At 43.8% G+C, this 25,351-nt stretch overlaps 1 long non-coding RNA gene across 1 annotated transcript in view; it reads left to right on the plus strand.

Moving 5' to 3' along the window:
- LOC123454840 overlaps window positions 1-24,786 on the plus strand; it is an 89,098-nt gene extending 64,312 nt beyond the window's left edge. Inside the window, exons 2-3 of the long non-coding RNA XR_006633507.1 lie at window positions 23,869-23,949; window positions 24,310-24,786. This is a non-coding gene — a long non-coding RNA (uncharacterized LOC123454840). The remainder of the gene's footprint in view (window positions 1-23,868; window positions 23,950-24,309) is intronic.
- Window positions 24,787-25,351: the final 565 nt, after the last annotated feature.

A 25,351-nucleotide genomic window follows, 5' to 3' on the forward strand; every position in this document is an offset into this window, starting at 1 on the left:
TAAAGGCGCTTGCATGCAAAACCCAGGTTTGATTCCTCAGTACCCACATAAAGCTGCACGCACAAAGTGATGCATATGTCTGGAGTTCATTTGCAGTGGCAGGAGGCCCTGGTCATGCCCATTCTCTCTCTCTCAAATAAATAAATCTTTAAAAATAAAAAATGTTTTAATCTGGGCATGGTGGCGCACGCCTTTAATCCCAGCACTCGGGAGGCAGAGGTAGGAGGATCGCCGTGAGTTCGAGGCCACCTTGAGACTACATAGTGAATTCCAGGTCAGCCTGAGATAGAGTGAGACTCTACCTCAAATAACCAAAAATAAAAAATAAAAATAAATAAATAAAAATAAAAAATGTTTTCTTCAAGATACAGGTCAAATGAGTTTAGGGCATGGCTTAAGTCACTATAGTTGGCTATGGGTGTGTCTTTGGCTGACATTTACTGCCTCTTCCTCTCACACGGGCTCTCTACCCCCGATGTCCCCCACATGACAGGAGCTCTCTGTACTTTAAATCTCTTTGCGTGTTTCTTCTAGGCCCCCATGGGCTCTCAGACCACGTGGGTATATCTCTTTTTGTTTTAATGATTTTGTACTTTCCTAAATAAACATAATAATTTAATGTATCTATTTTCCTTCTAATGGTTTTGTACTCCCCTAAATAAACATAACAATAATAATTATCCTCCACAGTCTTATTTTATCCAATAGTTTGGTTAAAAGGAGATAAGAACTAAGAGTTTGGGGTTTAAGGACTCTATTCCTGAACCCCTAGCCCCCTGTTTCACGACCATGTTTTGAGTGGAAGGCCAAGGGAAGATGAGCAGAATCTGAGAGGGAAGAGGGAGCCGTAGGGCAGAGTCTTAAGAAGATAGTTGAGTGCTGCAAACAAATCCTCCTAGACTCATCAACTCCCAAAGGGAGTTGTGATAACTTGTGCTAATGCATTCTACAAAAACATCATATCTGTTCCCCATGAGCTTCCTACGATTCAATGCTTTTAAGATTCCCTATATATAGCCAGGTGTGGTGGTGCACACCTTTAATCCCAGCACTTGGGAGGCAGACGTAGGAGGATCGCCATGAGTTCAAGGCCACCCTGAGACTGCATAGTGAATTCCAGGTCAGCCTGGGCTGGAGTGAGACCCTACCTCGGAAAACTAATATGTATATGGTAGACTGTAGAAGGCAGAGCAATGATGCAAAGATCCAGATCCCCACATGTGACTGACTGTGTTGCCTTGCATGGCAAAAGCTACTTTGGATACTTTGGAGATGGAACAGAGATTCTGAGCCTTGATGTGAACAGATGACCCTGGATTATTGGGATAATCCCCCTCTAACTGTATGAGAGCTTAATGGTGAAAGAGGAAGAGTTAGTGGAGAGCGGAGCAGGGTAAGAAAGAGGAGTGATTTGGTGCTCTCGAGTCACTCCAACCCCGCTTGCTGGCTGTGAAGGCGCAGGAAGGTAGCCATGCCCCAAAGAATGCTCCCAGCTTCTACAAATGCACAAAGCCCTCAACTGGCAGCTGACAGGGAAATGGGGACCTCGGCCTTACAACTGTATGCATCTGAAGTCTGCCAACAACCTAAGAGAGTGAGGAAATGCAGATAGCAATATGATATGATAAAACATACACAGCAATATAAACCAGTCGACAGGAATCAAGATGAAACGTGTGTTTATTACATTCATCGAGTCATTTATTCATTTTTCATACTCTCACCAAGCATCTAAGATAAAGAAGGTCCCAAGCCGAGGGCTGATAAAGAACATGCCAGAAGACAGTTTAAGCTCTTGAAATATTTACAGAAGTTGATAGGAGAACCGGAAATAGGGTTCTGACTCCCAAAACAACTGGATCTGCCTTGCTTCCCTGAACTCAATGTCTCCTCTTGTCTACAATTTCAAAACAGTTAGTCATAGCAGAGGTGTGTGACGTTTTGCCAGTTCATTGGCATGGATGGAGTACAAGCAAGTCCGAGACCATTTTTCTATCCTTGGTCTATGTGCAGGAGTTCATGGCTCTGCCTTCCTCCCTGCCGAGCTCTGGACATTGAATACTACCCGCATCACACTGCTATTCCCCAGAGACACAGTGACATTGTCATAGTTGAGAAGGTTGCCTGAGTTTGCTGTAGAACCATCTAGAAGGCCTGTGAAAACACAGAACTCTAGAGATTCTGATTTAGTAGGTGTGGGTGGGGGACTAGGAAGACATTCCTTTCCTCACAAGGTCCTAGATAATGTCTCCAGCCCACAGGCCATGTGTGTGTGTCTGCTAGGTTCATAGTAAATCTGGAAGGTCTGTTAGATTGCCTTATCAATAAGTAAGGTGATGGTCAGAAGCAGATAGAACTCAAAAAACAAAATGTAATACCAGAGACCTGTGCCACAAATCCAGATTTTTTTTTGTTTTTTGAGGTAGGGTCTCACTCTAGCCCAGGCTGACCTGAAATTCACTATGTATTCTCAAGGTGGCCTGGTACTCAAGGCAATCCTCCTACCTCTGCCTCCCGGGTGCTGGGATTAAAGGCATGCGCCACCACGCCCAGCTCAAATCCAGACATTTGAGCCTTGATCATCCCCCACCCAGTCCCTCCCCTATTTTTTTCCTCAGATAAAACGTTGCCTTCCTCTGAAAAATCTGGAATGCCCAGCAAGTTGCTGAAAACTCAGGCCACTGAGAAAGAGAGGAAAAGAGGAGAGTAAACTGGATTTCCTTAGCCCCTAAATTCAAAGCGGCCTGATATCTTTGCCTTAGTAAACAGCATCCTCATTGATAAGACACATTTAAAAGAAAACCTTGAGATCTGTACTTATGCAACTTGGCATGAAGTCAGAGCATGTTTCCCACTGAGGGGCAGGCAAAGGGATTACGCAATGTGCTCTGGGGAAGTGGAGTGCATCACATGATCCTGCGGCCTCTCTCAGTCCTCACTCTGTTAATCTCCCTTCCAGATTCTGTTGTCCCTGCCACCATCCCACCATGACTGTGTGAAGGTCAAAGAACATGCTGGAACTTCTGGCATCCTCCTTCCAAAGATCCCTGATTGGGGCTAAAAATGGTGAGGAAACCTCCATCCAGTGATTCCAGACAGTAACCTTAAACTACTGCACACGTTTTGTCACTGCTATTGACTGTGAGGGTTCGACTCTCTCTCTTTTCTAGATTCAGAAATGTGAAGTAGAGGGCTGGAGAGATGGCTTAGCGGTTAAGCGCTTGCCTGTGAAGCCTAAGGACCCCAGTTCGAGGCTCGGACCCATGGTTAGCCAGATGAACAAGGGGGCGCACGTGTCTGGAGTTCGTTTGCAGTGGCTGGAGGCCATGGCGCTCACACTCTCCTCTCTCTCTCTGTGGCTCTCAAATAAATAAATAAATAAATAAATAAATTTTAAAAATGTGAAGTAGAAACTTGAGTCTATTGTTTGGGAAAAAAAAATTCAGTTGAAATTCCAAAGTGCTTTCCTACATTATTTGAAATAGCAAAGTGGCCTGAGTCAGGGCCCTGACAGACACAGCATGCTTGATTCAAAAGAAAATACCAGCTTTGTGGTGGAAGTCAGTTTTCCTAAACAAAGATATCTCGAGAGGGCTGGAGGGATAGTTTAGTGGTTAAGGCATTTGCCTGCAAAGTCAAAGGACCCAGGCTTGATTCCCCAGGACCCACGTTAGTCAAATGCACAAGGGGGCGCACGCGTCTGGAGTTCATTTGCAGTGGCTGGAAGCCCTGGTGCGCCCATTCTCTCTCTGTCTGCCTCTTCCCCTCTCTCAAATAAATAAATAATAAACAAAAAATGTAAAAATGTCTCTAGAGCTCTTAGATAACGGTGATAATGATATTTCCTTTGTGCTAGGTCTTTGCAAAGGGAAAAAAAAGTCTTGTAAGACACGTGGTCCATTTTACATTAGCAAATCTCTTAGCAGAGGAAAAGAAAACCTTCATCCCCGAATAATCTTTGCATCTTCCTTTGAGATAACCACTGACAACTCTCCCTTACCCTTACCCTCCCAGAATTTTTCTTTTTTTCTTTCTTTCTTTCTTTTTTTTTTTTTTTTTTTTTTTGGTTTTTCAAGGTAGGGTCTCACTCTAGCCCAGGCTGACCTGGAATTCATCCTGCAGTCTCAGGGTGGCCTTGAACTCACACGATTCTCCAACCTCTGCCTCCCCAGTGCTGGGATTAAAGGCATGTGCCACCATGCCCGACTGCTTTGGTTTTTTAATTTTTTAATTTATTTATTTTATTTGAGTGTAAGAATGCACCAGGGCCTCTTGCTGCTGCAAACTCACACCGGATGCTTGAGCCTCTTTTTGTGTCTGCCTTACATGGTTGGCTTGGGAATTGCATTCAAGCTGGCAGGCTTTGCAAGCAAGTCCCTTTAACCACTGAGCCATCCTCCCAGCAACTCCACTGACATGTGTATACGTAGTCCTGCATGCATCATATGGCAATATACTGTTGGGAAAATTGCTTTCACTTACGTGGCGGATGGATTAGGTGGTTTTTGATGATATTATACAGAATGACATGTTTAGCACCTGGATTCCCTGAAAACCCAGCGTGTTCCACGTAAAGAATCTTCTGTAGGTGGGAACTTGTACAGAGAACCAGAGCTCAAGTCGTAGGACACGGTACTTCAGGGAGTGGGCTTCTGATTTCGCTTCAAAATGCTTTTCTATTGAGTACATTGAAATATTTAAAATTTAAATAACCACAAAATCAAAACAGCCCAGAAATGGAGCTTTGCTATAATGGGCATGGGGAAGGACTGTCGCTCACTGCAGCTGACGCAGGAGCAGTCACCCAGACTGCTGTGCTGTGTGTACTTAACGGAATGAACTACTTTTAGAAGCATGGTGAGTAAACGTTTCTATGTAAATCTTACATGCAGGAACATTCTGAATATACATGTGTATGAATTTGAAAATACTTCTTTAGGGCTGGAGAGATGGCTTAGTAGTTAAGGTGCTTGCCTATGAAGCCTAGGGACTTAGGTTCAATTCCCCAGGACCCACGTAAGCCAGATGCACAAGGTGGCGCATGTGTCTGGAGTTTGTTTGCAGTGGCTGGAGGCCTTAATGTTCCCATTCTCCCCCTCCTTCTCTCCCTCTCTCTCCTTCTCTCTCTCTCTCTCATCCAAATACATAAACAAATGAAATATATTTTAGAAAGAAAGAATACTATTTCCACTGGGCACAGTGGAACATTTTTAAGTGGTATTGGCAGTTGGCAAGGTGGTCTCCAAAAAGGATAAATTTGAGCTATTATGATTTTCACACTTTTTAAAGAAAAATCTGTTGTACTGACTTTGTAGTACTTGTTTTTCTATTGTAGTACTCAATCTTTGGAAGAGGCATGAAATAGAAATTGGCATCCACTCATTGGCACACAATATGCCCAGCAGCCTCACGTGCCACCGGAGCAGTTATCTGGTCAGACGTTCATGAGATGAGCAAGCGTGTCAACAAATCAAAGAGATAATGGAAAGCCATTCTGCATTTTTACTGAAGATGCTTATCCTGGGCTGGAGAAATGGATCAAGTGGTTAAAGGTGTTTGCTAGCAGAGCCTGACAGTTCAAGTGCGATTCCTTAGGACCCACATAAAGCCAGATGCACAAGGTGGTACATGCGTCTGGAGTTTGTTTGCAGTAGCAAGAGGTCCTGACATGCTCATATTCTCTCTCTCTCTCTCTCTTAAATAAATAAATAAATATTTTTAAAAGACATTTGTCTTGAGCTGAGTGTGGTGATGCATGCCTGTAATCCCAGCATTTGGGAGGATACAGCAGAAGACTCACGAGTTCGAGGCCAGCCTGGGCCACATAGTGAGCTCTAATTCCAAAATACTAATAATAGTAACAACAGTAAAAGCAGTGACAGTCTTGGTGGAGGTCCAACCCTGGTGGATCTTATGCTATACCACAGTGATCCTATAAGGTCAAGGTAACGGATTTGGTCCTTAAATGGATTTTTAAAAATTATTTTATTTTTCTTAGAAGCCGGGCGTGGTGGCGCACGCCTTTAATCCCAGCACTCGGGAGGCAGAGGTAGGAGGATCACCGTGGGTTCGAGGCCACCCTGAGACTCCATAGTGAATTCCAGGTCAGCCTGGGCCAGAGCGAGACCCTACCTCAGAAAAAAAAAAAAAAAAAAAAAAAAAAAAATTATTTTATTTTTCTTTATTTATTTGAGAGAGAGAAAGAGAGACAGAGTAGTAGTCGTCAGGGAGAGACAGAGAGAATGGGCACACCAGGGCCTCCAGCCACTGTAAACAAACTCCAGAAGCATGCCCCCCCCCCCGTGCATCTGGCTTACATGGGACCTGGGGAATTGCACCTGGCTCCTTTGGCTTTGTAGGCAAGCACCTTAACCACTAAGCCATCTCTCCAGCCCCTTAAGTGGATTTTCAGCTTTCCATAAGGAAAAATTCTACTGCTTATAGATAGCTTTGGCTATATAGTGAGGGTCAGTACAAAAATAGATAAATAAATAATAAGCGCAGTATGTCTGTGGGGCCCAGCAAGTCTGCAACGTGTAAGGCGAGCACGTGGGCTGGAGGCGGATGGGAGCACATGCAGTCCTGAGTCAAAGCCCCAGGGAGTTCTAGGAGGCCGGGAGCTGGGTAGGAGTTCAGGAGCTAGTGCTGTAATCTTAAGGCAGAATTTCTTTTTCTTGCGAACCCTGCAGTTTTGCTCATAGTACTTGAAGCCTATTAAAGAGGCCCACCCCTGTGGTCAAGGTTAATCTCTAAATTCAAAGGATGGTGTTAGCCACATATACAAAATACCTTCATACCATCGCCTAGGTAATTGGTTAAATAACTGTGCTTTAGGCAAGCCAAGATGACACCTGAAGTTAAGTATCTCTTATCTAGAGTAAAACTGGATAAGGCACGTGGGTTAATGTGGAAATAGCCTCCCCTTTCAGAAAAGGCAGCACACATCACTCTTAGCTTTCCATAGCTGTGACAGACTACCTGAAGGCAACAGGTTATAATAAGAAAGGTTTATTTTGATTCATGATATCAGGGGTTTCAACCCATGGTTGTCTTGGGCCTGCGGAAAGGCAGAACACTGCACAGGGAGGGGGTGGTGCAGGAAATATGCTCACCATAGGACAGTCAGAATCAAAGGGAGAGAAATAGCAAAGGGTAAGGTTTCCAATATCCCTTGAGAACATACCCCACTGCCATATCCTCTTATTGGACCCACTTAAAGAAATCTTACATAAGCCGAGAATGGTGGTGCACGCCTTTAATCATAGCACTCAGGAGGCAGAGGTAGGAGGATCGCTGAGAGTTCAAGGCCACAACACAGTGAATTCTAGGTTGGCCTGGACCAGAGTGAGACCCTACTTCAAAAAAAATATGTGATGTGTGAATATGTATAGTGGAATTACGTTATGTTGTTAATGTCATGATATCATTAACACCAATCATATCATTAATGTAGGAGAGGGTAGACCATCAGAGGCACAAACCACATTTCTGGCATTCTAATTACACCCTCATTAGCAAGATACCACATGCAGGAAGGTACTTAGTAAATGTCACTGAATTACTATCCATACTGACTCAAGCAACCTTAGCTTTGGAAAGGATCTCAGCAATTATTAGTCCAGTGGGATCTGTAGCAAAGGGTTCCTGAAGAAGAAAAGAACTGTTAATATGTCCATAGTAAATTCAAAGAAATCACAATTCAGTTCCTCAGCCCTATGTAACTGATCAGTAATGTTAGTGTAGTGTAGGAGATGGCTCCCAGGAGGTTGACCAGCTCTGAATGCAAGACTTGCAGAAGTTCTAACTCGGGCTCCGTGAAGCCTGACAGGTGTCAGTTCTTTGTGATAATGATGTCAGCTCTGTTTGGGTGAATCTTGATGCATGGGCCTGTTTCCCAAGTACTCAACTAGTGAACAGTTCTTTGGAAGTTTTTCCAGAATTTCTGGTTTGTGGTTTGTAGCAGGGATCTTGAGCAAATGAAGGACAGAGCAGAAACAGCCACTTGGGATAAAGCTGAGTGGTCCTGGCTAGTACCATGACCTGAAGTGTTAGAGTGAGGAAAAGTAAGAGCCCTCTCTTAGTCCAAGTGTGTAATCAGTAACAATCTAGAGAATAAGAATTATGTTTACATTGGAGCATGTTATCTTTGTGTAACTAGTTGAGAAAGGTTAAGTGTCACTTTCTGAGATGTGTGTCCTCCCCTACACTGTGAAATTGATCAACTCAGCATGAAGAATAAAATGGAGCCAGGTGTGGTGGCGCATGCCTTTAACCCCAGCACTCAGGAGGCAGAGGTAAGTGGATCATTGTGAGGTCAAGGCCAGCCTGAGAATACAAAGTAAATTCCAGGTCAGCCTGGGTCAGAGTGAAACCCTACCTCGGAAAACAAAACAAAACAACAACAACAAAGATTAAAATAGAATTATAAAATATGCAGGAAATGGATAGAATGGGGATATATTAAATTGAGTGCTATAACCCAGGGTCAGAAAGAAAAATAATGCATGTTCTCTCTTACATGTAAGTCTTAAGGTGCTAATTTTTTTTTTGTTTTGTTTTGAGGTAGAGTCTCGCACTAGTCCAGGCTGACCTGGAATTCACTATGTAGTCTCAGGGTGGCCTCAAACTCATGGCGATCCTCCTATCTCTGCCTCCTGAGTGCTGGGATGAAAGGCGTGCACCTACCCCATTGCTGATGACTCCACACACCTGGGTCATAGGAGATAAAGAAATGAAGCTAGAAGTGGGCCAAAAGTTCGCTCCCTGTTGGCTAGTCTTCACAGTACTGGGAGAGAATTGTTATCAACAATCCTATTCAGCTGTGGACCCTGATGAGGCACCACTGACTGGTCAAGTAAGATGTGTCCACTGGTGGAATTATGGCAGTCTGTTCATGGGGGTGACCAATCATTTTTTGGTTGTATTTGAGGCCTGTTTCACAGGAGGAAATTTATAACTGATCCTGTAAATTTGGTCAAAACCCTGTGACTAGGGAGGCTGTAGGCCCTCGAAGCTACTTCTGTTGTTTTGTTACATGGTCACGATGTGCCTGTCAGACTGTCTACTTATCTTAATAACTATGCTTATGCCCCTAGATCAATGCTGCTCTCAGCCTTGGTCAGAGAAACTTCTTTATTCTGCAATGGGAAGTGGTAATTGCAGAGACTTGTAATGGATCAGGGTGCTTAGAAGAAGTGATGGTTGAGCACTCGGCTATAAATATTTATAATATTTTATAAATGTTATAAATATTTATAATTATTATAAATATTATCCTCCCCGAGGTTCAGGGGACGTCACAGAAGATGAGGTAGAAATAATGTAAGAGGAAAGAGGCCGGTGCGGAACACTAGCTCCCAGGCACGTGACATGGACATTGCGCCTGTGAACTCACGGCAGCCGTGACCCCTGGCTCAGGATCTGCACAAGACTGAGCGCCTCACCCTGTCATGGTGGGAGGGGGCCCAGCACTCCTTAGGGATCTGTATGCAGCTAATGGGTGATGAAGACAGAGGGGGACATTTTCTTTAGTAACTTAGCCACTGGTAAATTGTCCATGCTCCTGGAAACAAGCAACCACCACTTCATGTCTAACAGGCAGCATTCCAAAGCACTCCTTCAGCTCTTGCATTCTTTCGGCCGCCTCCTTTGTAATGGACCCTACACTTTGGAGTGCATAATAATAAAATTTTTTAAAAGTCTCATTTCGTGTCTAACACTTCACTGTAACTTCTCAGGGCATGGATGAGTTTTGAGTCTCCCCAGCACTTATCACCATCTGAAGAGAGAATCTTCTCAAATACAAAGAGCAGCATTCATACATGGGCATAAACAATTTGGAGTACATAATATATCCATTTAGCCACAGAACGATTTCCCTGATAGAACTTATGACCTTCATAGCCGTAGGCTTTTTAAAATTTTTCATTTATTTATTTATTACAGACAAGAGAGAGGGACATAAAGAGAGAGAGAATGGGCATGCCAGGGCCTTTAGCCACTGCAAACGAATTCCACATGCATGTGCCACCATGTGCATTTTATGTGGGACCTGAAGAATGAAACCTGGGTCCTGAGGCTTTGTAGGCAAGTGCCTTAACTGCTAAGCCATCTCTCCAGCCCACCATAGGTTTTTAACTACATTTCCAGTACCAGCCATGAATTCTCTCCCATGGAATGGGCCTCAGATCCAATCAGAGAGCAGTTGGTAACTCCCATAACAGACATGCCACTATCATATCAGTTGGCCAGTTGTATAGTTGGTAGGGTCCACTGCTGATTTAGATTGTTGATGACTTTTCTTCTCTAGAAGAGTGGGTGATGGTTTGATTCAGGTATCCCCTATAAACTTAGGTGTTCTGAATGCTAGGTTCTCAGATGATGGAGATTTGGGAATTAATGCCTCCTGGAGGGAGTGTATTGTTGTGAGTGGGCTTATGGGTGTTACAGCCAGTTTCCCCATGCCAGTGTTTGGCATACTCTCCTGTTTCTAGGGTATACCCTATGTTAGCCAGGGGGTGATGTCTACCCTTTGCTCATGCCATTGTTTTCCCCTGCCATCGTGGAGCTTCCCCGTGAGCCTATTAGCCAAAATAAACCTCTTTTTCCCTCAAGCTGCTCGTGGTTGGGTGATTTCTACCAGTAATGCGAACCTGACTGCAGCAGGGTGCATAGAACTTTCTAGCACTGTGACAGCTAGTCAACAGGGAGGAGGCTTCCAGCTCAGTTCTAGCTTGATTGTTCAGTGTTCTACAACTGAAGCATAAGATATCTTCAGCAACAGGGCCACTGATAATTAAGAGCCTTTATAAGAGTCCATAATGATTGACTCCCTGACCAAGTGACTCATTGGGAAGATATTCTACCCCTGGCGTTCAGATTTTCCCATAACAACCTATAGCTTCTGGGCACAGTATTATCCACCGTGATGGGGTACATCTGCTCAAACTCTCTTTTTAAAAATTGCATTAGTTAACAAAGACATAGGTTTCCATATGGCTTTTTTATAACTTTTTTTTCCCCCAAGGTAGGATTTCACTCTAGCTCAGGCTGACCTGGAATTCACTATGTAGTCTCAAACTCATGGCAATCCTCCTGCCTCTGTCTCCCCAGTGCTGGGATTAAAGGTGTGTGCCACCACGCCCAGCCCTCATAACAACTTTGGATGTACCATTATTCTACCTTCTCCTTTCCTCTAGGCTCCTTCCCCATTTAGAACTTTCCACCTCCAGTATTTCTCCCTCCACTTACATTTACTATCTCCTCCCCTAAAGCCCTCTCCTCTCTTCCTCCCTCATGGTCCTTTTTTGTCTCCTTGAGAAGTATTTTCTGTAGACCTGCTTAGTGCTTACGTGTTTGCTTAGCCTGTTTTTATCATGGGAAGTTTGTAGTCCAGGTTGGTAGTTGCTGTCTTTCAGAACTTGAAACACATCGCCCCACTCTCCTCTGGCATTTAAAGTTCCTGTTGAAAGCTCTGCTTGCCTTTATAAGTTGCTATGGGTTTCTCTCTTGACAATTTTAATATGCATCCTTTGGTCTGTGTATGTAGTAGTCTATAACATGACGAGGGGAGACTCTTTTTCGGACTTATCTGCTTAGTATTCCAAATGCCTCTTGTGTCTGTGTTGCCATCTCTTTCCCTAATTTGGGGTGGGGGGGATTTTCTTCCATGATTTTACTGAAAATACTTACTCTGCCTTTACACTGAAATTCTGCTCCTACTTCAATGCCCAGAATCCTTATGTTTGAACCCTTCATGGTATTCTGAATGTCTTGAAATTCTTGCATACCTTCTTATTAACTGAACTTTCTCCTTGTTGCAATGTTACAAATTCTTCACCTTGTCTTCAAACTCATATATTCTGTTCTCTCCTTGACCTATTCTATTAGTGGTACTTTCTACAGAGGTTTTGTTATTATTATTATTTATTTGACTTACTGTGTTTTTTATTTCCAGTATTTCACATTGTGTTCTTTTTTTCTTTCAGCATTTCTGGTTCTTTACTCACATCTTGTGTTGACTTCCTTGTTTCATTTTGCTATGTTCAACCTTGAATCCTGTAAGGGTTCATTTTCTTTGATTCTGCTAAGCATTCTTATAATCATTCTTTGAAATTCTCTATCTGACATCTTGTTTAATTCAGTCTCAGTGTAGGTTCTTTGAGGTTCATTATTTTGTGGGTTCATTAATTTTTGAGGAATTATGTTGACTCCATTTTTTTTTGTGTTTCATGTATTCCTGCACTGGAATTTTAGCATATTTCATTGCTCGGATTTTCTGTTTGTCAGCTATATTCTTACATGTGGAGGTCAGAAGTTGTAGCTTCAGGGTAAGAGCTCAGTGTGCCAAATGTAGCCTTTAAATTACTCCCAGAACAGAATACTAACAGCAAGAGTGACCCAAACATGCCTTCCATGCAAGGCCTTAGTAGAAAATAACAATGGTCATTTTTGTTTTGTTTTGTTTTGGTTTTTTGAGGTAGAGTTTCACTCTAGCCCAGGCTAACCTGGAATTCACTATGTAGTCTCAAGATGGCCTTAAATTCATGGTGCTCCTCCTACCTCTGCCTCTCAAGTGCTGGGATTAAAGGCGTGCACCACCATGCCCGGCTAACAATGGTCATTTTGACTTCAATAGTTGCTGGTGGGTAAACGAACAGCAGTGGTGTAAAGCATGCTAGAATTTTGGTTACTTAGAAGTGGGAGTGATGTAGAATGGGTTAGGGTGAGAACTTGGAAAAACGTGGAGGTGGCATAAGTGTCTGATAGAGGAAGGTTAGAATACTGTTAGATTCCAGATTTTGTAAGTTATGGAGTCTACAGGAGGTAGTAGTTATGCCTTACATCCAAAGTGCTAAGCTTATAGGCATGTGCCACTAAGCCTGGTTTCTGTGAAGATCTTCTTAATAACCAGTCTTTCCTTGAGGGTCAATCTCCAGAACCACCCATAGAAGAGAAAGCAAAGTGGTTTAGCAGCATCAGTGTCAAGCCAGAGTGCCCTCAGCGGATGGGGCTGGGGGGAGGGAATATGAGGGTACCACCAAGTGGGCCTATGACCAGTATGCAAGATGTTCATGCAATTTTAAAAAGAGACATAAAATTGCACCTAAGATCAATTAAAGTTCAATAAATGATCACCAATAATCATAAACCAGAAGATGGCAAAAAGTAATGTAGAGTGTAATGTGATGTTAAGAATTATTGAGGGCAAATGTGGAGGTAGTACATGGAAGAGAAGAAGGAAGGGGGTAAGGAAAAGGCAGAATTACTGGAGAAAGTGGGGTTAAGTAAATGAAAGAAGAGACATTGAGAAGAATGTTATGGGGGGGGGAAGAGCAAGAGATTATTGAAAAAGAGAAAAACATTTAAAAAGAAATATTGCTCAGTAATGAGAAAATGTCTACCTGAATTCAGGAATTCAGATAAATGTAATAAGGGGAATTTAAAAATAAATGCTTTTTTTTTTTTCAAGGTAGGGTTTCACTCTAGCTCAGGCTGACCTGAATTCACTATGTAGTCTCAGGGTGGCCTCGAACCCATGGTGAGCCTCCTACCCCTGCCTTCTGAGTGCTGGGATTAAAAGTGTGTGCCACCATACATGGCTAAAAATAAAAGCCTTTGAAAAACAGTAAGATAAAAATAAAAATACCATGAAGAGTATAGTTCAAAGAAAAACAGTGGAAACAACAGGACAATAAGAAAAAAGATTAAACTTTATTCGGTAATGAAGAAATGTACACACAAAGTTGAACAAATGTAAGAAGGGAAGTCAGGCATGGTAGCACATGCTTGTAATCTTAGCAGTTGAGAGGCTGAGGCTGTGAATGGGAGACCAGCCTGTGCTACAGAATGAAACCCCGTCTCTAAACAAAACAACAACAAAAACATGAGAAACGGCTGGATGTGGTGGTGCACACCTTTAATCCCAGCACTCAGGAGGCAGAGGTAGGAGGAGCGCCATGAGTTTGAGGCCACCCTGAGACTAATTCCAGATCAGCCTGAGCTAGAGTGAAACCTTACCCTGAAAAACAAACAAACAAAGAAAAAAAATGATCCCCCCCAGACACAAAATGGCCTGGATATTTATGACCTCACAGTGCCTGACACTCCCTACACAAGACCATTATAACAGGAGGAAAAGATGATGACATCAAAATAAAAGACTGATTGAGATGGGGAGGGGATATGATGGGGAATAGAGTTTCAAAGGGGAAAGTGGGGGGCGGGAGGGTATTACCATGGGATATTTTTTATAATCATGGAAGTTGTTAATAAAAAAAATTTGAAGAAAAAAGAAAAAAGTGTGAAAGGGGAAAAAGATAAAGTAGCACTACTACTAAGGTACAGTAAAAAGGAAAAAGTGGAAACACAAGGGGCAAAGCAATGGATAAAAGGAAAGAAAACATGTCGGAGCTGCTGCTGTCTTTGTCCTTGACAACTAGACATTGCTAGGTACATGGCGATGGAACCTCAGCTGGCCATGTGGACTCCTGGCTTTTCCTGTGATGTATGCTGGTGCTGAGTTGCACTGGATGAGCGTGTGGTGTCTGCAAGAGGCATCTTTGCTTGAGTAACTTGCCTTCTTTGCACCCCAGGTCCTCAGCTGGCCACACTTGGCTTTGCAGTCTGTGGGCTGGGCAGGTTCTTCCGGATCCCCTCAGCTGGCTAACCTGCTGGGGTGTGTCTCCCAAGTGCACCGGGGCTTTGGGGAGCGACTCCGGCATTATAATCTGTACAGGTGGACCGATGTTTTGCATATTGAAAACATGCCAAGCCTTCACCTCCCTCCTTTGGGAATGTGGCTGTGAACGTCAGGTAGGCTCATGGCAAATAGCTGCCTCCAGCCGTTGATCTGCCTGCTGACCTCAGGCTCCCCGGGTATTCTCAGTTGGTGATGTCTGCTCGCAGCCCCATTTGCAGGCTCCATTTGCCTTAGACATGGGTCACTGCTTGGGCTGAGATGAACCTCTTGCTGCCGGCGCGGGGTGGTTGGTCAGCCCCTCCCCTTCTGCTCTCCACAACTGCCTCTCAGGGATGCTTCTAACCCTACTGCTATGGCAGGTTGAATTCAGGCTGATTGATTTATAGCTGTTCCCCATTCTTAGGCCCTCAGAGTGGCTCAGTTTTAAATCCTGAGTCCTCTGTCAAGGTGGAGCCTGGCCACAGCCCTCTGAGCGTGGGGACACCCCCCCCCCATTGTCCTGTCCTGCTGTTGATGTCACGGTCCTAGCAGACTGCTTGTAAGAGCCGTGGACCTGTCTTGTGGGTATGGATGCCAGTTTCCAGATCCAGGGCTCCCTGGTTTCCTGGATGAGACCTCTGTCTCCCCTACCTGGACTTGCGGTGGCTGGGGGGGGGGGGGCGGGGGGCACTTGGCCGGAGCTGCATTCAGGTTGGCTCTCTTCTTTTTGTTTCCTTGCTCTTCTGTCCACACTTTTCAGACATCCTCTCATTCCTTGTGTGGATTTCGTACGCTTTTCTTCTGTCTTTGGAAGCGTGTCTATTTTTCCTTATCTCAGCCCTTCTCTATCACCAGGCCAGAGAGCCATCTTCTAAGCCACCATCTTACCTGGAACTCCCTATAGGTGTGTGTGGTGTGCACGCATGTGGAGGCCAGGCACTCATGGCGAATGTCTTCCTCTATCGATGTCCACCCGTGGTCGGGACAGGCTCTCTCTAAAGGCAGAGCTCACTGACTTGGCTGGACTAGCTGGCTTGCGAGGCCTACGCGTCCTCCCGTCTCTCTGTCCCCAGCGCTGGTGCTACAGGAATGAGTTGTGACACCAGCTCTTATACAGGTGACAGGGAGTCCAAACTCAGGTCCTCACACTTGCACAGAAAGCATTTTACCCACAGATCCAGTCCCATATAGGTAGCTTCTAAGTAATTATCAGCAACCAAAAGAGAGAGAGAGAGAGAAAAAAAAAAAAAAAGGGCTGGAGAGATTGCTCAGCAGTCAAGGCGTTGGCTTGCACAGCCTAACAAGCCAGGTTCAGTTCCCTGGTGGCCACGTAAAACCAGACGCACCAAGCGGTACTCGTATCTCGAGTTCATTTGCAGTGGCTGGAGGCCCTGATGTGCCCGTCCTCTCTCCTGTTTCTCTCACTCTCTGCTTGCAAATAAAGTGTTTACAAAAAAAAATAATAAATTTCCTAACATTTGCTTTCAGACGCTGATTCTTCAGCATGACGGGACTCTCACTTCTTCCCTTGCAGTTAGTTAAGCTTTTATTTTTACCGGGAAGCCACAGAGTACGTGTCTTGTCTCTCTGAAAACATTTGCTAGATGGCACTTGCTGCTGCCAGCTACCTTGTCCTCACAAGAAGGTCAGGAGGGTTAGAATCTTTGTTTTTTTGGTCTTATCTTTATTTGGAATAGCTCTTTCAACAATTTTTTTTTTGCAAGGTAGTGTCTCACTCTGGTCCAGGCTGACCTGGAATTCACTATGTAGTCTCAGGATGGCCTTGAACTCACGGTGCTCCTTCTACCTCTGCCTCCCGAGTGTTTGGATTAAAGGCATGTGCCATCACACCTGGATCAAATTTATCTTTTCTTTTTAAAAAATATTTTATTATTTATTTATTTATTTGACAAAAAGACGCAAAGAGAGAAAGAGAGAATGGGCACATCAGGGCCTCCAGCTACTGTAGATGAACTCGATACATATGCCACCATGTGCATCTGGCTTATGTGGGTACTGGGGAATCAAACCTAGGTCCATAGACTTCACAGGCACACACTCTAACCTCTGAGCCATCTCTCCAGCCCTTGTTTTCTTTTTAAATTATGTATTGACTTTTTAAAAATAAGGTTGGACTCTTACACTCCCCCTTCCTCAGCCCAATTCTGCTTAGGGTCTTTAGTGGGGTTATCAGTATTCATTGTGGGGACCAAGAGGCCTTAGTAAGTCTCTATATGGGGGGAGGTGGGAAACAGTGCCTTAGGCTGTTTCCACATATCCTCCCACAGTGTTCCTTGAGCCCTGGAGTGCAAGCTAGAGACCTGATTTAGTGTTGCTTTCTCTGTAGGCTCTGGATCTCTGTTCTGATGCGGTTTGAGTGGCCACAGTATCTGTCGCCGTCTCCCTGAAACTGGTTTTCAGGTTAGCCGTGAGAGCAGTGTTCCTGTCACTGCTTCCTCTGTAGTGGCTTCTGGGCCTAGGCAGATGAGGTGGATGTGACCCGTCTCACGGTAGACAGTCAGCTGTCTCATCTTCATAGATGGATGAATCCTGATTCTTCCCAGTATTTTCCACCATCTGTGAGGCAGAGCAGATTCTCCAACCGAAAGTGAGAGCAGTTTGAATCAAAGGGGATTAGCCTAGTTATTAAAAAGACTGATTGATGTTTGTGTCTACTCTTCTTAAAGAGCAGTGGGAGTTCTCTCTGGAGCCTATTGGTTTCCTGTCCTAGGGAATCTGGCTTAGTTCCCAGAACCAGATATGAGTTCTTCCCCACTGAGCGAGTCTCACCTCCAACCTGTGAGCAGTTGGTTACCCCCATCAGCCACTATTGCACAAGTGTGTGCTTCTTGTTCGGCTGGTTGATTTTATAGTTGGCAGGATCTCCTGCTTATTCAATCTGTTGGCAATCATTATTCTCCATGTACTCTCATAGCACTTTCCAGCACCAGGAGGGCTAGCCAGGCAGAAACTGGATTCCCTCTCAGTTCCAGCATGATCACTTGATGTCTTATAGCCCCAGGCTGTGGTGTCTTCAGCAATAGGGACTTACCTTTGAGCTCTTGCAGGTGACCAACTGTTTTGGCAATAGCCTATATTATTTGGGGGACCTTATGTGTCTCCCTGACCAATAGCCCAGTGTTGGAAAGAACCCAGTTCTGGCCCTGGGAATTACCAGCCAGTGCCCATGGTTTTAGGGTTATGCTTTCTCCACCCTCTTATTTCTCCTCCCTCTTATTGAGGGTAGAACTTGTAGAACAGCATCCAGGAGGGGAGGTTCCTGTAGAGTCGATCCGTGTTGTAAGTTTTGTGTATTTCCCACCACCAGTCCCTCCTTCCTCTATCCCTGAGACCTTTATATCCCTCCCTCCCTTCCTTCTTTCCTTTTCGCTTACCACTGACTTGTTGTCAAGTAGCCCTTCTCCTCCTTCCTCCCTAATGCCTCCTTCGCCTCGCTTCATTCTAGTAACATGTCCATACTGTTGATATTTACAATGGCTTACACTTAACTGGAGCCGGTCTAGGTTAGGAATCACGTAGGAGAGGACACGTGGTGTTCGTCTTTCTGAGCCTGTGTGACCTGGCTTAGCATTTTTTTCCCAAGTCCATTTCCTTGCAAATTTGATTATTTCATTTTTCCTTATTGCTGAGTAGAATTCCATTGTGTATATGCACCACATCTTCATTTTGATCAAAATGAAATTTAAGACAAAAAACTTTGTAGTCCTTCCCCATTGTTTCAACATAACCTATACAAAATGCTCAAGTCAGCCATGCACAGGAAATAATGAATGCATAAAGCACTGGTGCCAATCTCACCCAGTCTTCTCTCTGGGGTTAGTCAAGGTTCTCCAGAGAAGAGCCACCAAGGATGTGTGTGTGTGTGTGTGTGTGTGTGTGTGAGAGAGAGAGAGAGAGAGAGAGAGAGACAGATAAACAGACAGACAGACAGACAGACACACACACACACACAGAAATAGATAGAGAGAGAAGCAGATGGGGGAATTTAAGTAATCACTTTGAGAGGTTGTGGGGAAAAGTCCAAATTCTGCAGGGAAGAGAAATCTTTAAGAGACAGTTTAAGTTACAGTCTTGAGTTCAAAGGCAGACGAGGGGAAGACTTCCTTCTTTTTCTGGGGACCTCATGCTTGCTTCTTTGTTCTTGTAAAGCTTTTGAGTTACTAGTTGGGGCATGTTCACACAGTATGGCAGAGGGGAAGAGGAGTGATCTGCTTTGCTCAAAATCTGTTGATTTAAATGTTAACCACATTAAAAAAAAAAAAAAAATCACCTTCCCAGCAGCGTCTACACTGTATTTCACCAAATAACTAGGTTCCACAGACTACCCAAGCTGACACATAAATTAAAAGTCGCATCTCATCCTGGTGGGGCCTCCTCCCAGGCACACCTGGGGGCCCCTCCACTGCAGTATGGAGAGTTGTCTGGTCTGGCTGAGCATAGCCAGCAAGGTAACCTCACACACAGTGTGCCTGTGTAGGCGTCATGGCCCAGGCCAGTAAGTGAGGAGATAATTATTTCTGAACACTTGTTCTAACCCCTGAGACCAGTGAACAAGACAGATGAGATCTCACAGAAGTTACATTCCATCAGGTGATGGGTTTAAAAACGAATCCAGGTCACAGAACAAAGTCAGCTATGTGCCCCAGAAGAGGAAGAAACTACCGAGGAAATGAGGAAGCATCTGAGCCAGGCCTTAAAAGACACATAAATTTTAACACATACATGGGAAGGGTTGTTTAAAGTATAATTTAGAGTATAATAAAGTATAATTCTTGCAGATGAATTGCTTTCTAAGAAACAATGGTAACAAAGCCACTTCTTTTTGCGATCAGTTTTCAGGAATAAGGATTTATCATTATCATTTTCCCTTTTGTTCTCAGATAATTAGGCCCATCTTCAGTTTTTGAGGAAACGTCCAGGCTGGCCTTGACTTCATGGCTATCATCCTACTTAGCCTCCTGAGTGCTGAGATTCAAGGCATGCCCTATCACATCCAGCTTGAGTTCTTCATATTCTACAACTAATTAAAAAAAAAAAAAAAGGGCTGGAGAAATGGCTTAGTGGTTAAACGCTTGCCTGTGAAGCCTAAGGACCCTGGTTTGAGGCTCAATTCCCCAGGACCCATGTTATCCTGATGCACAAGGGGGTGCACGCATCTGGAGTTCGTTTGCAGTGGCTGGAGGCCCTAGCATGCCATTCTCTCTCTCTCTCTCTGCCTCTTTCTCTCTCTGTCTGTTGCTCATAAATAAATAAATAAATAAACAAACAAAAAAGTTTCAACAGGAATTCTCATGTTGAATGCACTATTAGATGCTCTGAATTCAAAAGTAGTTCATAGAAGAAAAGAAACTGTGTGACATTGATAAACCTTAAAGATAATTACTCAAGCATTTTCTGACATTGAGTTAACAGTACATAATTACTTCACTCACTTAAAATGGTAGTAGCATTCATTCTATTTGCAGAATTTCCTAAATAAAGTGGCATCTTAATAAAGATTGGTAACAGGTGTGTTAATGATCCTTTCCTCTCCTCCCTTTAAAGAGACTTGAGTCTACCCGCTTATATCCTCAGCCACCTAGAGCAAATAAATTCTCTCACCAAATGGTTTCTCTTTAAGAGTTATTGCTGCCCTGGGCTGGAGAGATGGCTTAGTGGTTAAGGCGCATGCCTGTGAAGCCTAAGGACCCCGGTTCGATTCTCCAAATCCCACATAAACCAGATGCACATGGTGGCACATGCATCTGGAGTTTGTCTGCAGTGGCTAGAGGCTCTGGTGCACCCATTCTCACTCTCTCTCTCTCTCCAATAAATAAATAAATAAAACAAAAACATAAAAAAAAAGAGTTACTGCTCCCCTGAAAAACACCTTCTCTCCAGTAGCTTCTGATTGCTTTTCAAGGGCTTAAGAGTAGGAATCATGTAAAAAAATGCAAATCTAATACAGACAAATCAAGTCTGTAGCCAGAGTCAAGACTCATATATAAAAACTGAGGTTTCAGAGTTGTGAGCCCTTCTGTATTTCATGTTGAAACCATGGACCCTCTACCACTCAGCATCTGGTTTTAGTTCGGCAGCTGTTTGTCTCTTGTTAAAGATAGACGCATTGGTTGCCAACAGCTTTCCCTAAAGATTAAGGCAACAACATTCACATGAACTGAAGAATAAGCAAGCCACAAACACAATGCATTTTGATTCTAACGTGGTGTCTGCTACCTCAGAGCCTGTTACTAACCAAGCAGCACGAAACAAAAGCCCTTTCTTTCTAATTTTGCCACAACTCTTGCCTCATCTTATCTTCAAAATTACTTATGAGAGTGATATTTGTGGGTGTTCTAATTATATCTCTGAAACCAAATGTTTTTAGTCAAGGTCACACCAACCTGCAGAGGGAGTTCTAATTTTCGCATTACCAAATCAGTGTTTGATGGAAAAGCGTAGAACTGGGATGAGATCCCAGATTGTCCAGAGCACAGTCTGGGGTTACTCGCTACTTGTGGTCTATAATACCAGCTTGTCACCTTATCCACATGTTCTTCTATAGCTAAGCACTTTGTAAGCCCAGGCTGGCAGGAACGTTACAATTTTGGACCCTATTGCTAGTACCCTTTCTTGTAGGTGGTCCAGTTTAAGATTACAAACACTCTATGGTCTATAACTCCACCTTTTATTTTGTATATGATGTAAGATATATATATATACTTAAAATTTAGTGTTGGCTACACAATGTGGGTCTCACACCTTTAATCCCAGCACTTGGGTTGGGAGCTGGGAGGAGGAGGGTTACTGTGAGTTTGATGCTAGCCTGGGCTCCTGGGCTCGAGGGAAACCCTGTTTCAAAACAAACAAAAATCTTTGATTTATACCTTCACATTTTGCTTTCCATATAATTTAAGAAAAAATACATTCCAAGGAAATATTGGCTTAATACTTGGAGGCACTCAATATAAAAATACCCTTGTTGCTGACATCAGCAACTATAGTTAGTGGGGATGAAGCAAAAAATACAGCATATGAAAGTGTTATTGAACCTAAACTTATGTCAATTCATGCTAAAGTTGTGAGTTTTGGGTCTCAAGTGCAATCCTCATTGTAATCACAAAGAGAATAACTTATAGAACCAAAAGCTATAACTTTAGCATGAATTTATATAAAAGAAAAATCATGAGAGGAACTAGGAGATATTTTTGTTTCATTCAAAATTTGTTATTAGGCCAGGCGTGGTGGCACACGCCTGTAATCCCAGCCCTCGGGAGGCAGAGGTAGGAGGATCGCTAAGAGTTCAAGGCCACCCTGAGACTCCATAGTGAATTCCAGGTCAGCCTGGGCTAGAGTGAGACCCTACCTCGAAAAACCAAAAAAAAGAAAGAAAGAAAAGAAAATTTGTTATTAGATGATTTAAGTTTACATATTAAGGATTAAGAAAAGATAAAAGGGGCTGGAGAAATGGCTTAGTGGTTAAGGGATTTGCTTGAAAAGCTGAAGGACCCAAGGTTCGATTTCCCAGGACCCATGTAAGCCAGTTGCACAAAGTGATGCATGTGTCTGGAGTTTGTTTACAGTGGCTGAAGGCCCTGGTATGTCCATTCTCTCATCTCTCTCAAGTAAAATTAAATTAAAAATTAAAAAAAAAAGGAAGCTGGGTGTGGTGGTGCACGCCTTTAATCCCAGTACTTGGGAGGCAGAGGTAGGAGGATTGCCATGAGTTCAAGGCCACCCTGAGACTACATAGTGAATTCCAGGTCAGCCTGGGCTAAAGAAAGTCCCTACCTCAAAAAGCCAAAAAAATAGGGGGGACTGGAGAGATGGCTTAGTGGTTAAGACACTTGCCTGTGAAGCCTAAGGACCCAGATTCAATTCTCCAGGTCCCACGTTAGCCAGATGCACACCATGGTGCAGGCATCTGGAGTTTGTTTGCAGTGGCTGGAGGCCCTGGTGTGCTCATTCTCTCTCCCTCTGTCCCTCTGCTCTGTCTCTAATAAATAAATAAACAAAAACGATTTAAAATTTTTTTAATTAAAAAAAAAAAAAAGATAAAAGACAGCCATGCATGGTGGTGTATGCCTTTAATCCTAGCACTTGGAATGCAGAGGTAGGAAAATCACCATAAGTTTGAGGTCACTCTGAAACTATATAGTGAATTCCAGGTCAGCCTAGGCTAGAGTGAGATTCTACCTTGAAAAATAAACGCAAATAAAAAGGGCTGGAGAGATGGCTTAGCAGTTAAGGCATTTGCCTGCAAAGCCAAAGGATCTAGGTTCAATTCCCCAGGACCCATGTAAGCCAAATGCACAAGATGGCACATGTGTCTGGAGTTCATTTGCAGTGCCTGGATCCCCCAGAGGGCCCATCCTCTCTCTCTCCCTCTGTCTGATTCTGTCTCAAATAAATAAATAAAAATAAAATATTTTTTATTTTGTTTGTTTATTTTTATTTTTTTATTTTACAGCGACAGACAGAGAGAGGAAGAGGCAGATAGAGAGACAGAAAATAGGCATGCCAGAGCCTCCAGCCACTGCAAACGAACTCCAGATGCATGCACCCCCTTGTGCATCTGGCTAACGTGGGTCCTGGAGAATTGAGCCTCGAACCGGGGTCCTTAGGCTTCACAGGCAAACGCTTAACAGCTAAGCCATCTCTCCAACCCAATAAAATATTTTTTTAATTAAATCAAGAAAAGTAGGGCCGGGCATGGTGGCGCATGCCTTTAATCTCAGCACTCGGGAGGCAGAGGTAGGAGGATCGCTGTGAGTTCAAGCCCACCCTGAGACTACAGAGTGAATTCCAGGTCAGCCTGGCCTAGAGTGAGACCCTACCTCGAAAAATCAAAATAATAATAATAATAAAAGAAAAAAAAGTAAAAGGCATTAAACGCAATAGAAATAGTTAAATGTGTAAAAAAATATAAAACCAGAATATTACAACCTTTCAATAGCCTTACTAATCAGAAGAAGAGACACATCTGGAACTAAATGTGGATAACAGTTCTCAACAGAACATAATCAGGAATTTATCTTATCAATGGCCAGATATTGGTCCAATTAAACATGACCTTTTAGTTTCTAAATATAACATAGATAATGTTTACTGAGATTTAATTATAGGACAATTTCCTGGTGAAAGTAGTTTTTTCTTCTCTTATGAGACCCCCCTTTTTTTCCCAACAGGAGCATCTATTTATTGGTACTGATACGAAGCCGCTTCCCAGCCGTCACTGCCGTAACAGGAGCAGGACTTGGTTTCCATAGGTAATAAAGTAACAGTGACATCACAAATGAACGACTGGGGACATTTCCTGACAGGAAACCCACTTTTCTCCTCCAGCCAGTGTGACAGTGCTTAGTGCCCTATCGGAGCATGCCTCCTGGTCCCCACGGTTTAAGACGCTTCCTCTTGGCTCAGTCCTGGAGGGCTGCAGCCCTGGGCAGGATGGGCATCCTCTGCTCCACACACGTCCCTGCAAAAACACCTGCCCCACGTCCCGCGGGTGACGCGGGTTCTTGTGGGAAAGCCGCAGTCTGGTGACAAAACAGCTCACACCAAAAAGCAGCTTTGGCTTGCTTCCATGAAGTAAACACACTTCATTCTTTTTTTTTTTTTTTCTTAAGGAAAGAAAGTCTTCCAAATATATGGCACCAGAGTGTGAAACTCTACACCTGTACCCAGCGAGGATCCAGGCTCTGTTTGCACGTCAGATGTAGAGCTGGTGGGAGGCCAGGGTGTCCATGAAAGGGCGCACCGGCTGGTTGGTGAGAAGTACAAGATGAGCCCAAAGGTGACGGGGATGGGGAGGGCAGGCAGCGCCTTCTTGAACCGAGCAAGCAGCAGGAGAGTCAGACACAGGCCGATCAGGATGGCCACGAAGCAGGCCAGCGTGGTGTTCCAGTCTCCACTTCCTGGGGCCGCCGCCTTGCCTACCAGGACGCTGTAGAAGATGAAGTCTCCCAGGCCCAGCTTCACGCCCCTTTCCTCCTCTTCCTCCAGCTCCTCCCCTGCCCCCTTTGAGTTTCTTGGCATCTACCTTCCCTACTGTCCCATGGATATGCATATGTAAAACTTAGAAGCTGAGATCAGCAAATGAGAAAGAACACACATTGGGTTTTTTGGTTTTTATTTTCCAGTCTGGGTTACCTCACTTAAAATATTTTCCAGTTAGATCCATTTTCCTGCAAATTACATAATTTCATTTTTCGTCATGGCTGAATAAACTTTCCTTGTTCACATGTACCACATTTTCATTATCCATACATCTTTTTTAGAACTCTTTTTTACTTATATGCAAAGATAAAAAGAGGGAAGAAGGGAAGGAAGGAGGGAGAGAGAGAGACAGAGAAAGAGAGAGAAAGGATGGATATGCCAGAGCCTCTTGCCACTGCTAATGAACTCTAGACATACAGACCACTTTGTGCATCTGGCTTTATATGGGTACTGGGGAATCAAACCCAGGCCATCAGGCTTTACAAGCAAACATCTTAAGTGCTCAGCCATCTCTGCAGCCCCCTTTCATCTTTTGTTACACATCTAGGCTGATTCCATCTCCAAGCTACTGCGAACAGAGCAGCAATAAGGATATATAGGCTGGAGAGATGGCTTAGCAGTTAAGGTGCTTGCTGTGAAGTCTAAGGACACAGGTTCAATCTCCCAGTACCC

The sequence above is a fragment of the Jaculus jaculus genome, chromosome 14 (assembly GCF_020740685.1).
Source record: "Jaculus jaculus isolate mJacJac1 chromosome 14, mJacJac1.mat.Y.cur, whole genome shotgun sequence".
In the NCBI taxonomy this organism is placed as follows: domain Eukaryota; kingdom Metazoa; phylum Chordata; class Mammalia; order Rodentia; family Dipodidae; genus Jaculus; species Jaculus jaculus.